The following is a 12,533-nucleotide window of genomic DNA, read 5'->3' as shown; positions in this document are numbered from 1 at the left end:
TTACTTGGAGGATGAATTAAAGTAAAAGTCACTTATTTTTTTCCCCTCAAACTGCTTTTAATATTGTTACAACTCTTAAATTTATACTGCCATAAAAAGCAAAGAAGACTACAGAAAGTTATTTTTTTTAATAAGGTCATTTCCCATATATTTTCCCTTTAGGAAAAACCCAATCTACCATCTTGAAGCCTGCTGAATAAAGCTTGCGAGATCTTTTGTACAGTGAAACTGAATAAAATCTTATTTTCTATACTGTCAAAGAAACTCTAAAAGAAACTCACAAAAAGGAAACTGTTCATATGTTACAATTTATCATAGATATGGCTAGTTGGCTTCTACATTCTTAATGCAGCTATAGGCACGCAGGATGGTGGACAATATTTTGCTCTTTTCACAATATTCCAAACGATCCTAAGCAAAAGATGGAGCTCTACGTTTGGGAAGAGAAGAGCTCGGGATTACAGCTGACAGGCCAAATGCATTTTCTTATCATGGCTAATTTAGTTCACAACCATCAAGGTAGTATGTTCCCCACCAGTTAAAGGTTTTGCACACAATAATTAATTTATGTCAGATTCCTGGTCCCAGAAGCACATCATGCTGTTTTTGCTGAAGTACATTCATGCAATTTTATCACTCAAAAAAAAATCAATAGAGAAGACTCCAGCTTCATAGCAGCTGTGGTAAATGTACTTCCCCTCCTCTTCCCATCAACCTGTGCCAGAAGCAGTGGCAACAGCTAATCAGGCTGGCTTCTGCTGCCGAACAAAAGACTCTTCTCTCTCAGTAATTCACCAGCTGAGGCACCACCTGTTTCTCCCAACTTGCCTGCAGGACTGGATGAATTGCAAGCAGCATGGAGAGCACCAGACCAGCCAGGGTCAGAGAAATTGTTTCTCCAACCAGCACCTACAGCTACTTTCAAAGCTGACTTCAGATGCTGCTGTCTATAAAGATGCAGGAATAGATGGACCACATCTGCAGTACTTCCCACTCCAGCGCACATTTCCTTTCCCAAACCAACCAAACTATTCCCTTCTCAATTCATAGAGATGCCCCAAATAGGCACCAATCTGCCCGACAGAGCAGCCCCGTCTTGTTTATTTCACCAAGCACAACTCTTAGAAATATAAACATGCACACATGCAAATGTGAACACGTTGAAGGAGGATGGATTTTTATAGCCTGTTCATACATGAACATGCTGACACATAGTGGGGTTATCTATCTCTCATATAATTTTTAACTTTCTGCTCAAGTTCTCTAATATCAGAAATTTTTTCCAAGAGCAAGAAAGCTTTCATCACCTTGTCCTGTATCCTGATCACCTTCTCCACCTTTCCCTAGTCACTGTCAATATTTTTCAACTCCTCTTCATTGTGTAACTTTTTTATCCTTTCCTGCGCAGAGACTCCTAACTCAGCTCCCTCCTTCAACAAGGAAATGGTGCGTTAACTGATCTCTCACCTTTAAAATCACCTCCCTAAGCCGTGACTGAGCTTTTAGTTTTGATTCCCTTGTACCTTCAGCTCTAAAGCAGATGAAAGGACAAGATTTACAGCTCAGGCCCAGTTCTCCTCAGCCAACCCGGACATCACACATCTCCACCCTCTTCCTTGTACTGAAGCAACAAGATTTAGTGCAACATTTTCCTGGACCAAATCAGAAGATATTTATTCCCATTTCTTTGCAGATGTCAAGAATCCTGTCTCCCATATCTAGTATTTTCTCTTCTGCTACAAACTGAAGCCACACATAGAAAGCTGCTTAAGTAGAACTTCAGAGGAAGGCCATACACTGGCATACAGGATAAATGCTGATCTGCAAGCTGAGTAGAAGATAAGAGTCTAATATTTTCGGCAAATGTTGTATACAACACGTGCATTTGGTAACTGGGCCTTCATCCCAGCAAAAAAGCAGACAGGTTAGATTCCAGTCTCAGCATCGCCAACAGACTGCTGGTCTGTCGCAACAGACAGATAAACAAGAGGGGTCCATATGGATGAAGACATCTCATTTTGGCCCTGTCATTCAAATGGACCTTTATCAAGCAGTAATGAGACAACAGGAAAAGAAAAAAAATGCTTCCAGGATATTTTTGAAGTAAAAGATTGATCTATGGTATTTTGAAGATTTCTTGATGAAGACACTCCAGGCTGAAAAATGTTCACACCTGTAAAGAACTCCCTCTGATAATACATCATATGGTCCTGTTGGTACATTTTACAAAAGGAACCATACGCTGCTAATCACACAGCTGACCCTGTGTTACTCAAGTGAGAATGGAAGAGAAAAGATGTCTACAAAGTTTACCTCTCATAGATGTTAGCAGTTTCCTGAATTTACAGAAAATGAGGTCTTTACTGGCAGATCTCCATGACTTCAGCTGTGTTTGTTATCAGCAAGACAAAAAAAAGCTAGAAAATTTCAGAGCAATTGCAGGTCTCAAAGTAACAGTATATTCCTATTAAATTGCCATCATAATTAGAAAAGCATCCATACATTTGAAACCTTTATAGTTCATACATCTGTTTTCTACTCCTTTTATGCAGTCATATCCGGTTGTTCTATTCAATCAAAGACAATTTTTTCAGTTAAGTTTTGACCCCCCAAATTAGTACTTTTTTTTTTTTTTTTTTTTTTTTTTTTTTTTTTTTGGTAGGAGAACATCTGTTCAAAGAATTTAACATTTCAAAAAAAAATTTTGGAGACAACTGTTAAGTTCTGGACATCAAATTCTATTTATTTCAACTTAAAGCAACTCAGAAGTTTCAGAAAGTGTAAAATGGTCAAGATGAGAAATACATTTGTCACAAATGACCCATTTTGAACAATTTTCAACATTTTCTGATTCAATCATTAGAAATCTCGAAAAGTGCTACAAGACAGGAAAGCCATTTTCTGCTCATCTTCTCCCCTCTTTATCTTTCCAAAGCTCATAAAGAAGTCTGAAAACAAGTTTGAGCTTTCTGACACAAACATAACAACCTGCATTGACAGTCATAATCTTCATCACAAATTATGAGAAAGAAACCAGATAAAAAACATCTTACCTTTCAGAATTAAAATTTAAAGCTAGTTCTGAATCTTCAGAACCAGGGAGAAGAACTGACTCAGCAACAACAAATATGAACCATTAAGTCTTTAACGAGTAAGGCAAGCGGCTAATTAAAAAAAGCAACTGTTTTATCTATAAACTGAAAGAACTTGAAACTACTGACAAGCGATCATTATGGAAGCCCACCAAAACATTATTACATGCTTTGCTTTCGACACTTAACAGTTTTTCTAATATGAGCTTGTTGCATCCTTAATTCTGAGATTATTTCTGCTTAATGTAGTTAGATTCTAATTAGGAATTAGAGTGGGGGAGAATTCTACAATTTTGATTGCAGTACTGTATAAATAAAGTATATTTCTCAAACAATACTCACTGTAGAGTCTGGCTGCAAGTCTGTATTTGCACACTTAGGTTAAGAAAACCATGTAGCGTGAAGAGTATAAAAAGCAGTTTTCTACCTTCATTTCAATTCTTCATGAAGCCTACAGCAAAGCTGTAGTCTAGTATTTAGAAAAAGCATCTTCCTGACTACAGAAAAAAAAAAAAGCAGGTACAACCCAATTAAGTTTTTCTTCCTAACCAGTGGAAATCAGAACTTCCCTGCATAATGAAACCTGTCTTACATCTCGGTAATTCCTATCATTTGTCATTCAGAAGTATGCCAGCATGATCAAATGGAACAAAGTTCAAAGGATCATACACAACAGTGCCTCATTTCATGCAACAACCATTGCACAAATCGCAATGCATGAATTGTAGCATTTCCAAGTCTTAGTAAGAATATAGCCTTATTTTTTAAAAACTCCCAACAATAGTATATGCTCCAGCCTCTCCTAAAAATATACCACACCTGGAACACACATAATCAAAAGATATCCAGGTCTGCACTAACTATAATGAGGTTGCTAATTAAACACATTCACCGTGAAACAACTTTTATTTTTGAGACAAATAAAGTTTTAAGAAAATAGTATATAAATAAATTATCACACAGATAATTAAGATGCTTTTGCCTTTTTGAATTTATTTCAGCCAACAGTTTAGCAATATACACAGGAGGGCAGATTTATAAAATAGTAGAAATTGTAAATCACAGAAGGTCTTTGAAAACATTGTGAACGATTCCAAACCAAAACCAAGGCTTTACTTGTGTCAGCAAAAGATAGAGAAAACAAGAAAGCGTTGTGGAGAGTGAGCTCCCAGGAACTACAAAGAAAACCGAAGTCAATCCACACTTCTATTAACTCAGCTCAATAATGACGATACAAGTAATAAGGTTGCTATTTAAAAATACTAACATTTGCATTTCTGGATTCATTTCACTATAGGTATTCAAGTATCTTGACTTCACTGGTGCTATAATCTTCTACAAATCATGAAAAAAAGCCTTAAAATTACATGTACAATAAACAACTCCAAGAAAACACTAATTTGCAAACTCTTCACCAACTTAAGCGGTACAGCATTAACTGTAGACCATTCTAATTTCACTTTTGAAGAAGTGAAGCATCAGAATAGCCAAAGCAGCCAGAACAGTCATTACAGTGGGCTTCAGTGATAGCCCCTATGAGCAAAGTCACTGAAGCATCTCTGTGAATGTGATCGTCATTTTGAAATCCAAGATTATTTACTCTACCCTACGCAAGATTATATACCTAAAGGGAGAAGAATGATTCTGTCTTAACAGCAGTCTTTCTTTTACACAAACAGGTAGAGCAGTTAATTTGTGATAGGGCATACTTAAATTCAGGTAAATAAAGAATGAAGAAATCCTATGCACCCACTCAGGTAAAATTAGAGTGTTTTACTTTGAAACTTCTTTTCCCCTTCCATTTGTAAAATTAAGTTCTTAAAATTTCAGTGGAAAACTGGATATTTTACACAAGAGAATTTAAACAGACAGCATGCTCTCTTTGCAAATAAGTCAGAAAGCAGTTTCAGCTGCAGAGTTCCTCAATCCTGCAATAAATTTAGTGACAGACTACTTTTGAAGATACTAACAGTGACAATGTTAAGTTTTTTTAAAAAATAGAAACACTTATGCTGATTCATAAAAAAAAAAGCATTTATAGAGAGAATTACACCTATCTTTGTGGTACCATCACATAATAGGAAATGTCATCATCAGACTAATACAGTCCTATTGTATACAATAAAACAAAGTCCAAATTTTAAATATGTTTAAACTCAAACCTCCTTTTATTACTCCCATTTTTAACACCTTAAAATTTTACATAAAATAGAATACTTTGATAAGAATGCCCCTCTATCCCAACTCAAGAAATGCCTAGTTTACAAAGAACAAGATGGATTACCTGCTTCCAGCAGCAGCTTATACAACACCTGCAACTTAACCATTTTTGTGAGATGAAAAACCCTTTCAATTGCTTTCAATTCCAACAACAGTGGTGGAATCTTCTTGTCTATTAGTACACGAACTCTTTCCAGGGCAGCACACAACACTGAATTTGCAGTATCTCATAAACAAGGCAGACCAGAACAATTATTTCCAGCAAGGCTGACCAAAGCAATTATTTCCTTATGGTAATTACTTAAGGCATGAAAGTCTGAAAAAAAATAGTTTAAAAGGCTGAAACAGTACTTTTTTTCTGCAAGAAGCTGAAAAACTCTGCTTGTCTTCTTTGACTATTTCCCACAATTTCACATTCTTTTTCTTGATCATGAGTGGACAGACGGAACAAACTAAACAACTAGACTACTCTGAAAAATGTAAACTGTTTGTAACATTAAACTGTGTTTCTTTTATTTTCTGTATATCAACAGAGATCCAGCTCTGATTTGCATTGACAGGTCCCCAGAACTTCTCATCCAGGCTCCCACTGGGATCGATGACAGGACTCTCTTCAACTGCATCTGACTAGGGTGTTAAAATATTAAATTAAAACCAGTATTGACTATCCATCAAATATTTCTTGATGACAAGAAACAGTCTTATGATTCACCTTAAAAAGCTGTAAGTATTTTAATTAAAGTACATTTACTGAAAAAAAAGATATTTAATAAACACAACTGTGGTACACGTATACTTATGTGATTTGTGACTTTCAACTCCCATTTCTGAACAAATATTTTCAAGTGTTTAAAGAAACTAACTCTTGTGTCATCCAAGGAAAAAAAACCCCACAATTATAGCTATGGAAGTCTTGCAGCCTGGCTTGAAAAACACATTCTTGACTTCACACTAGAACTTAGAGGATAAAATAAGTAAAAGAGGAAAATTCTGAAGGTTAAATGACTATGTTACTTGTCCTAACTCCATTCCAACATGAGTACAACCACACCAAAATTTAAATTACTTTTATTTTACATGCAGCTTCAAACAAACAAAAGATTGTTCTATGCCCCTACTGCCTGTCATGAACTGGCCTCATGAATTTTCATTTGCTTACATGGTTATGAGCCAATTTCCATGGAAATGTAATCATTAATATTTTCCTGGCTTTTATTTGATTCATGATTTGCTTCAACTGTGCAAATGCAAACAATATGTCATCCTTTATTTCTTTATTGCCTTGATAACTATCAGAAAGAGTATTATTAGCTCCCTGACCATTTCTCTTTATGCTACTATCTAATCACCTGCTAAACATTAATTATATCAGAGGATATTTACATGGTAATCTCATTTACATCCACTGAAAAAGATTTCAAGGCTGATCACCACGATCTTACAACAACGAAAGGAGCATATTCACATCCAGAATAGAGCTGCAGGAATAAAGCCATTCCATTTGAATGTGTCTGTATTAGCTAGATTGCCATACAGTCAAATAAACTAACAATTTCACAAAATACGACACAGAGTAGAGAGGAAAGAACCCTCCCCAGTTCCAGACTTTCTTCTCTCACTGGTCCTTTTTTTTTTCTCCTTTCCCTATTCAAGCATAGACTCTTTTATGTAGGTCTATGGCCAATCATCAGTTCTGACAAGTTCCCAGCATAACTGCATAATTTCACTTTTTGAAGCATGTGTTCTTCAGGAGCACAAAGAACGCATGGGTTTGTTGTTTTGTTTTTCTTTCTCTTTATAAATAAAGGAACAAAAGACAAAAGCCTGATTACAGTATAATTTTACTCATAACCTTAATGCAATTTTTTGTTTGAATGCTGGGACCCTTAAGACACGAGAGCTTATTATTACCTTTTCCTGATATAGAGCCTCTTTCTTTTAGGCTATAATCGAAAGCTTTCAAGCACCTTCCATTTGAATCAGAGGATCTAGGGATTTTTTTAGATAATAAGTCTATAAAAATAGTACAAGAAAAACTGTTACATCCAGTCAGTGCACAGGGACAGTTTGCAAGACTGCTACTTACTTAAAAAAAGACACTGGTCTCACCACATCACCAAAGTACCTGCAGTGTAGCTGCAGACAAGCGCAGACAGAGCACACGAGTGGCAGCTGCCATCTGTTAATACTCACCCAGTGTTTGACAGCACTGCATACTGCTTGTACCAGGAAATACTGCTGCTTACCAAAACACCCACATTGATTACACAAACAGCCTGAGGCCTCACAACGTCTTTCCACATAGGGTTACACAAGGATATGGAACACTATTTTAGGATTTATTTTTTTTTTTAATTTCATTCATGAGCTTGCAGGGAGGAAGGTACTTTTAATGCCCAGTCTCTAAAAGAAAAAAATGTATGTAAAACATTGAAAACCCCAGACACCAGACTTCTAGGAACAACACAAAGGAACAATCACGTTAGTCGGACCAGGAAATCAGAAAACTGTAAATAAAGTATTGTTTTCCAACATCTTCAATAGTTTTGAATCCTGCATTCCTTCCTCTGTGGGGAGGAAATGACGCCACTTGGAGTCTTCCTCATATCCACAATAGAACACTATAGTTTGCTTTACTCTAGCCTGAAGGCCTTTGAACTCCAGCCACACAGAGGCCTGTCCTGAGCAAGAAAGGTTCTGCAACCATGCACACACACATCTCCTGACTAGTGCAAGGTAGTACTCCTACACTACTGATCGTCCCTGTTTAAGGAACACAGTAAGGCTGCCTCAGAGATGACCAGCCCATGAATGAACTGGCAGGGGCAGCTTTGAACATACAGGCAAAGTAGCTTTGGGAGCTTTGCTAGGGATCCTTAGCTAGGGAGCAGCTTTAGCAGGAGAGCTGATCCCAAGATCAAGTCTGACCACCTCCAGGTCTACACATCACCTTCTCAGAAAACTCTTTGTTTTCCATCTTCCCTCAGATCTTGCCGGGAGGACAGACCAGCGACTGGCAGACCAGAGAGGAAGCGAGGCCAGGGCTGGATGTTCTCTACTCATCGGGTGTGCAGTGTTCCCAGCTTCCCAAAAGCAAAGGGAAAAAGAAACAAAACATTTCAGAAAACAGGTTCACTCTGAATCAGAAAGCAGACGCACAGAAGAAGAATTAATACTGCACACATAAATGAAGCGGACACTACACTAACAAGCTGAAATCCTGTGAGGAGGAAGCAGAAATAAAAGTAGATTGCTAGGTCTTTCAGGCTTAATCTTGCTTTCCCAAAGCTGCCTGTTAAAAAGCTACTAATTGCAAGAGCAAATTTTCCAGGGGCACATAAAAAAAAAACTGGGAGAAGTACAGAGCAAAAGTTGCCAAATCCACAGAGTCAGAAGCTTCTCACAGTTTGGAGGCGTAGGTTGTTTTTTTGGTTTTGTATTTGTTTTTTTTTGTTTTTGAATTTGTCTTTTTGAAGTGCTGGAGATTCGTTTTAAGATATTTTTCTGGCCTCTTCTGCTGCGAAGACTGCAGTGCAATGATTTGCAGAATGGATGCTATCTCTACAGACAAACAAAACCATCACTCCCAAAAGATTTGACCTTCACCTTCTGTCCTAAAATAGTATGGCCAATTACATAGCAACAGCAGCCCACATCCTTAAAATATTTTTTGACTGAATTAATAGTGCTATGTGCTAATCTAGACTTCTTGAATTTGTTAGAGATTTTAACTAGGAAAATATACCACTAAGACAAACAATTATGTTTGTCAGAAAAGAAATTCCAGCAAGTAAATGGTAATTCAGTACTATTTACAGTTGAATTTGCTGTTCTTTTTAAAAAGTAGAGCTCAGAAGTACACAGACTGTCTTATCATTGTTAGATCGACTTCAAGCTTCCAGGAAGTTTATCATCCTGTTTGCTGACTACAATCTGGTCTGCTGTGTTTTGATACCATGTTCCTGTTCCTTCTACTCATGCCCAAGAGACAGGGCAGGCACTGGTGTTTCACTGCCCGTACACCAAAACTTACCCAGCCCCTATACCTTCGCACACCAAAGAGAATAAGGTGTTTTGGGGAAGAAACATCTTCACATTTTCTCTCAAATTTGGTAGAAAGAGCACAGCTGTGGCTCTTGGCTAGAGAAAGGTAACAAAAAAGCATCCTAAATATACTGCACATTTTCTGACAAAGTACAATGCAAATATCTAGGTAACAGGATGTTCTGCTGCTCCTTTGTAATTTAAAGAGCAAACAACTACAGGTCTTACAGGTAAAAAAGATTTAAAGGTAACAATTAGGCTTCTATTTGATGAATATCATATTTTAAACCTACTTTAACACTTTTTAGGAATGTCCTTCACAGTAATGCAGCACTTTTCCACAATTACCATCAACAAATCATCTGCAGATGAAAATCCCAAATCCAGCATGCAGACTCAGCTCTAGTATTGGTGCTATTATTTTAACTTATTCTGCCACAAGATAACTCTTTGGTGACCAACGTGGGATAGTACTTACTTCATAACTTGTGTTTTCCTATCTTATAAATGGTTTGGGGCAAATTCTGGGCTAACTCTGGAATAATGGTTTTTATCACACAAGCAAAAGAAAAATTTAAATCCTTATCAATGACTCTATAAGCTCTCTCTCAATTAATAACTGAAAAGCAAAAACTTTTATATGCAACAATCATAGAAAACCTGCGTTCCCTTATTAAGGAGATAAATCAGCTGAAAAACAAGAGTTTACAACTAGTATGAGAGAAAAAGTAATCTCAGAGAACATTCCTGTATCTCCCTCGTACCCTTTGCCGCTATCTACAAAGCACAATAAGTGCACATCACAGTTTACTCTAGAGAAACTTGGCATCTAGGACTAAAACTGAACAGAAACAAAATTTCAAGAAAACTCAGCAACACAGCAAACATCTGCGAGCTTTCCTTCTGAACCCTGGCTGGACAGATACTGGTCATATATAATAAAGAAATTCATAGAAACATAACATCCATTATAACAGACAACACTATTAGAAATGACTCCGTTTAGTATTACGGACAATCTGGCAAGGTTTAGTGCACAGAGCTGTCATACACAAGGATGGAAATTTCCAGATGCAGAGAGTGTAAGGAGTTCATATGAAACAGAATTCCTTCTGGAAGCACTAGAAGGCTTGTCTCATTTTCCAAAGGGATGGGTGACATCCAGATATTGTTTTCTCAACTGTCCTTTCAGACAGCAAGCACACTTCTTTTTCCTTGTCATCCAAAGAAATGGACTAGAGGAAAAGAACATAATTTCCTGCCTATTTTGAAAAATCTGAGTTCACCTAAGGAACAAAGGAGGGTGGAGGCCTCACCACTACAGAATCCTTCTGAACCGGAGTAATTATTTGGAAGTAGGCAACAATCATAATAGGCTAGGCAACCAAATCACAGTCATTAAACAAGCTTACCTGACAAATTAAAGAAAGAAAGAAAGAAGAAAGAAAGAAAGAAAGAAAGAAAGAAAGAAAGAAAGAAAGAAAGAAAGAAAGAAAGAAAGAAAGAAAGAAAGAAAGAAAGAAAGANAAGAAAGAAAGAAAGAAAGAAAGAAAGAAAGAAAGAAAGAAAGAAAGAAAGAAAGAAAGAAAGAAAGAAAGAAAGAAAGAAAGAAAGGAAAGAAAGAAAGGAAAGAAAGGAAAGAAAGAAAGAAAGAAAGGAAAGAAAGAAAGAAAGAAAGAAAGAAAGAAAGAAAGAAAGAAAGAAAGAAAGAAAGAAAGAAAGAAAGAAAGAAAGAAAAGATAAGATGCTTTCACATGCAGAATAGGTAGACCAAACTAAAGTTAAAGCCCTAGTGAAGGCAGAGTTGCTCTTGGTTGAGCTCAAGCAACTCAATTACATCAACACATCTTGCAAGGCAAAGGCACAGAGATTTAACAGTAAGTGCAGTTTTCCTGGTCATATGATGTTAGCTATCAGATTGGACTGTGCATTTTAGACAGGAAGGGGCTGTAGCCACTAGCCTTTTCTCAGGGACTAAGACAGGAAAACGAAGAGATCAGCAGCTAGATCTGAGTGGGAAGTCAAGCAAAGGTGCAGAGCCTCCTGCCACACTGCTGGGATGGACATAGGCATCGGTGACTAGCTCTGCTTCATAAAACATCTACCCCGGTTACTATGTATGGGCAACAACACCGTGTTAAGTCATGCAGTAAATACCAATATTCTGTACTTTTATTTTCTCTTCCAAAGCAGGACATTGATTTGAAAAGACCTTGCAACATGCTCCCATTCATCAGATGGGCAAGATTATCATAACAGCACAGTCAGGATGGATTAATTATCAACCATGGCAAATATTATCCAGATTTATTCCTTGTCTCTGACTGGATTGAGTGTAAAGCTGCAACAACTTCTCCTTCCTTTGATAGGAAGGAGAAACTTAATCCATTTTTGCTTCACTTCCATGAATCAAGACTTACTTTTCAAAAAGTACTATATGCCTAAGTCACTGATTTCAGTGAAAAAATGACTTTGAAAAGATTAACACCTTGTCACCTATTTTCAATATTTATCCTGAGTTGATAGTTGTTTTTTTTTATTGGCCCCTTTATGAACAATTAGGATCAGATTTTGCTGAAAGATAACTTTTCATGATGCCTCAGATAGCCTTTTATGAAAACATAAGCAGGTGGATAGATGACGGTAAAGCAGTGGATGTAGTCTATCTTGATTTTAGTAAAGCATTTGACACCATCCCCCACAGTATCCTCAAAGCTAAACTGAGGAAGCGTGGTCTGGACAATCAGGTAGTGGGGTGGACTATGAACTGGCTGAAGAAAAGAAGCCAGAGAGCTGTGGTCAATAAGACAAAGTCTAGTTGGAGGCCTGTATCTAGTGTAGTCTCTCAAGGGTTGGTACGGGGACCAGTACTATTCAGTGTATTCATCAATGACTTGGATGAGGGAATCGAGTGCACTATCAGCAAGTTTGCTGATGACATAAAACTGGGGGGAGTGGCTGACTAGCCAGAAGACTGTGCTGTCATCCAGCAAGACCTAGACAGGCTGGAAGGCTGAGCAGGGAGAAATTTACTGAAATATAACAAGGGCAAGTGTAGAGTCTTGCATCTGGGCAAGAACAACTCCAGGTACCAGTATAGGTTGGGGACTGACCTGTTGGAGAGCAGCGTAGGGGAAAAGGACCTGGGGGTCCTGGTGGACAGCAGGATGACTATGA

The 12,533-nt window shown here is 37.4% G+C and overlaps 1 protein-coding gene across 4 annotated transcripts in view; it reads right to left on the bottom strand.

Annotated features, from left to right (window-relative positions):
* Positions 1–12,533, bottom strand: part of PREX2 (phosphatidylinositol-3,4,5-trisphosphate dependent Rac exchange factor 2) — a 181,448-nt gene that overhangs the window by 132,309 nt on the left and 36,606 nt on the right. The window contains exons 1-2 of one of the 4 annotated variants that reach the window (XM_021387326.1): positions 7,399–7,621; positions 5,377–5,939 (exon numbers count right to left, since the gene is read on the bottom strand). The exons of 1 other annotated variant lie outside the window; for it this stretch is intronic. The gene's annotated coding sequence lies outside the window, so the exon portion shown is untranslated. Of the gene's footprint in view, positions 1–3,053; positions 3,129–5,376; positions 5,940–7,398; positions 7,622–12,533 lie in introns of those variants that run through there. 2 more of the 4 variants (XM_021387327.1, XM_021387328.1) reach the window with 2 other exon arrangements.

The sequence above is a fragment of the Numida meleagris genome, chromosome 2 (genome assembly GCF_002078875.1).
Source record: "Numida meleagris isolate 19003 breed g44 Domestic line chromosome 2, NumMel1.0, whole genome shotgun sequence".
In the NCBI taxonomy this organism is placed as follows: domain Eukaryota; kingdom Metazoa; phylum Chordata; class Aves; order Galliformes; family Numididae; genus Numida; species Numida meleagris.
The sequence above is the reverse complement of the archived record's forward strand: the minus strand, read 5'-3'. Positions and strand labels throughout refer to the sequence as shown.